The 3930-nt window shown below is 49.0% G+C and overlaps 1 pseudogene across 1 annotated transcript in view; it reads right to left on the bottom strand.

Annotated features, from left to right (window-relative positions):
• Positions 1-286: 286 nt before the first annotated feature.
• LOC123090176 (uncharacterized) overlaps positions 287-3930 on the bottom strand; it is a 42903-nt pseudogene continuing 39259 nt past the window's right edge. The window contains exons 11-12 of the transcript XR_006442430.1: positions 1000-1162; positions 287-842 (exon numbers count right to left, since the gene is read on the bottom strand). The product of XR_006442430.1 is annotated as an uncharacterized protein (transcript). The remainder of the gene's footprint in view (positions 843-999; positions 1163-3930) is intronic.

The raw sequence follows: 3930 nt of genomic DNA, 5'->3' as shown, positions 1-3930 counted from the left end.
AGTGGGACATAGTAAAGGCCCCGCTTGGAATCCCTGTAGAAGTTTTAACTGTGTCGATGTCTCCGCTGTTCAAAGCGAGAGCGCCACAAAAAAGGCCGGCGCGTATGTACCACGGTACAGTGGTACCACCACCGGAAATCTGGATTTAATCGAATTTTAATGGCCAGTCGTACTAGACCATGTAGTCTGTCGGGCAGTAAAGCGTGTGCAACAAATTAATTTCCGTGCAATTCAATGTGCACAGTACATTGAATTTGCTGGGCTGCCTTCGCCATACTTGGGAGTATAAATGTACAGTTCCAGATCGGCCCATTGCGTTCAGAAATCGTAACAAGTGGACGAGACTTTACTTCCGCAGGTGAGCCAAATATTACTACAACAAACATGGACCAAAAGGGGTGCGGTATTACTGTATCAAGTCTGCGTATGTGAATCATGTTCCACTATACATCAAGAGGCCAGCACAATGAAACTGAACCTGAAGTCTATGCAAAGCACGATCCGTCGGTGAAGTCCAGACACTGGAAGTTCGTCAGGCAGGATGACCGGTTTGTGCTGCTCTCTTCTGCAAGTACTGTTGCTCCTATCTTCAGCTGTCTCGAGCCTGTAGAAGAACCCCGGACTTAGGTTGCCTCATTGTCCCAGTAGTTCCTCAACTGCGACATATGGAGGAGCAGTCCGTCACGGCCTAGTCCTGTGGTGCTGCTCGTCATGATCCATGGAGGAGGCTTTGGATAGAGCGAGCCAATGTTCTCCAGGAACACTTTGATGTTCTCATCAGGCCGACCCCCTTTGCCTTTCTTTACTTTGTCACACTTGGTGAACACAAAGGTTAGCCCGACCTGTGACACCAAAACAATAGAATAGCAGATAGTTGCTGGAGATCAGTATTATTATAGGGCACATGTACAATCAATCCTGAAGATATAAGTCACTTGGCATTCAAATCCAGAACCAGCATGTAATATACATTTTCAGGTGAAGAGTAAGTTGTCTCACATTGTTACGACCAAGCCAGTTAGCACAGTCAAGGTCAATTTGTTGAGTTGGAACACTAGCATCAACAAGGAGCAGTACACCGACCAAAGTGTCCCTGTTCAAGAAATACCCCTTGGTAAATGAAGACCAATCCGTTCGAGCTGTCTTGGACGCAGCTGCAAACCTACATTTAGGAAGAACTTGATCTGATCATGTTTACCGCGAAGGCCAGGTAAATCCTAAACTATGCTCCGTAGTTCTTGCTGGGAAAATGCCCTAATGAGTATGAAAAAATAATGTAAAATTTGAAAATGGAAAATTAACACTAAAAGTTCTTTTGAGTTCCTACTTAAAACATTGTTGCTTCATTCAGTGTGTAGAATTGCTATATCCTCAGAGATTACAATCAGACAGCAACTTATTCAGAAGTTGACAGCGCTCATGCCTGTTCTAAATCTAATATTGGAGTTGACAAGAAAACCAAAATATGAAAGGCTTCCAAGACATACTTTCAATATAAAGATCTTTGCCTGGAGAGTGGTGAAGGAGCTATTCCATGTAAAGGTGTAGGGTCTGTTTGGTTTTCAGCCAACGCTAGCCATACCAAATTATTGGCTCGCCCGGCTGATTTGGTACTCGTTTGGATTGGCTCCAAAACTTTGCCTTGCCCAGCCCACCTGGGACGCGCCTGTGTTAATTTCGCCAACGCACGGGCAACCAGAGGGCACCAAAAAACTTCACCAAATAATGGACGAGGCTCGCCCGGTCTTCTTCATCGTGCGTTCTCATTTGTCGTTGTGAAACACGGATTAACCAATCAACTACGCGCTGACAGCGTGAGCCCAAGCGGCACCTCTCAGACTTTTAGGTAGCAGATCTGACGCAGCTACCTAAGCGGCTGTGTAATTATCTTGTTCAACGAAGCCCAATAGTCTTTTTCCTAATTTAAGCGGCGATGGCATATTTGAATATGTGCAGCACGTCTGTAATTATCTTGTTCAACGAAGCCCAATAGTCTTTTTCCTAATTTAAGCGGCCATGGCATATTTGAATATGTGCAGCACGTCTGTAATTATCTTGTTCAACGAAGCCCAATAGTCTTTTTCCTAATTTAAGCGGCCATGCGAAATCAATAGGTTGCAAACCAAATAGAGCCCTAAATTTTTTGCCAAAATGTTGGTAGGTACAAATGTTGTAATCCAAACAACATCAACTCACCAATTATTTGGTCGTGCCAAAATTTTGGTCGCGCTAGTTGGGGCTCAAACCAAACACACCCGTATTGGCAAATAGGGCATATGATACAAATGGCCAACATCCACTATGTGCTGTTGAATGTGAAATCATCGACCATGCCTTGTTCATCGAGTACTCCTTGTTCATCTGTCCACGGGTCAGAAATTTGGGAGCACTTAGGTGTGAGAGTGGCGATTGCAGAAGTCCGTAAGCCCCTATGTTGGAAATTATGATGCAGGAGAGGTCGGCTTCAGCTAGGCCTCCTCCAGATATCGGATGGGGAGAGCTTCTGGCGGTAGCTTCATGGTATGTATGTTGAGAAAGGAGGCAGGTTAACCGATCTGAACCAGTTCAAGCTCCGGTTCGTTCAGCACAAGCCATCCTGGCCTTATGTCTCAATTACGGTAGAGCTAAGAAGAGGGCAGAAGGGATTCGGAGGGGAGGCTGGAAGAAGCCGCCACAGAACTATGTGAAACTGAATGCGGATGCAGACTTCGATGACGATGATGAGAGTGGAGCTACTGGTGCAATACGTCGTGATGACCACGGAGATTTCATATCAGCTAGCAACTGTGTTATACCCTATATTGATTCAGCCGCCATGGCAGAAGCGAGAGCTCTGCGGGATGGTCTGCTTTTGGCGGGACAAGTAGGATGCACTAGATTCATGGTCAATTCTGATTTTATGGAGGTAGTAGAGACGATGAAGAATGGCCGGAACTCCATTGGCGTCGCAGCTGCAATCTATGAAGAATGCACCTTTTCTTAGCTAGCAATTCTGTTGGACCATCTGCCAACTTGTGGCTGCATGTAACGCCCCAGATATACTTTCCATATTTGTATCCAACTCTTGCCGTCCCTGGCGCTAAGTTATATTTATTTCTCGGGTTTGGGTCTTTGTCTCCGTGTGTTGTTTTCTTTTTCGTGCATCTCGTATCATGTCATCACGTGCGTTGCATTTGCATACATGTTCATCTCATGCATTCGAGCATTTTCCCCGTTGTCCGTTTTGCATTCCGGCGTTTCGTTCTCCTCCGGTGGTCATTTCTACCTTTCTTTCTTGTGTGGGGTTTAAACATTTCCGGATTGGACCGAGTCTTGCCAAGCGGCCTTGGTTTACTACCGGTAGACCGCCTGTCAAGTTTCGGGTCATTTGGACTTCGTTTGATACTCCAACGGTTAACCGAGGGACCGAAAAAGCCTCGTGTGTGTTGCAGCCCAACACCCCCCAAATTTGGCCCAAAACCCACCAAACTCTGCTCCATGTCCTAGAGCGTTCGATCACGATCGTGTGGGCGAAAACCGCACCTCATTTGGACTCTCCTAGCTCCCTCTATGCCTATTTATACCCCCTCCATTCGGATCTCTTCTTCCCCCGTCCGAAACCCTAAAAAAAACAGATCAAACCTCCCCGCACCGACGGACACGTCCGCCCCCAGCCGGACGCGTCCGCCGCCGCGTCCCTCGTCCAACCGCCGATCGCCACGTGGGCGAGGCCCACATCGCCGCCGCCAGCCCGGATCGGGCCCTCCCCGGCCCGCAGCCTCCCCGCCGCCTCCTCCTACGCCCGCCGCCGCCACCTTCGGCGCCGGTGGCCGCCGTCGCCACGGGCCGCCGCGCCCCGACCGGAGTCCGCCGCCGCCTCCGCGCCGCCGCCCGCGGCTCCCTCGCCGCCCGGGAACATCGGCGCCGGCCGCCGCCGCCCTCGCCGGCGCG

Source organism: Triticum aestivum, chromosome 4B, assembly GCF_018294505.1.
Source record: "Triticum aestivum cultivar Chinese Spring chromosome 4B, IWGSC CS RefSeq v2.1, whole genome shotgun sequence".
NCBI lineage: Eukaryota > Viridiplantae > Streptophyta > Magnoliopsida > Poales > Poaceae > Triticum > Triticum aestivum.
Note: the sequence above shows the minus strand (reverse complement) of the source record. Positions and strands in the feature narration are given on the sequence as shown.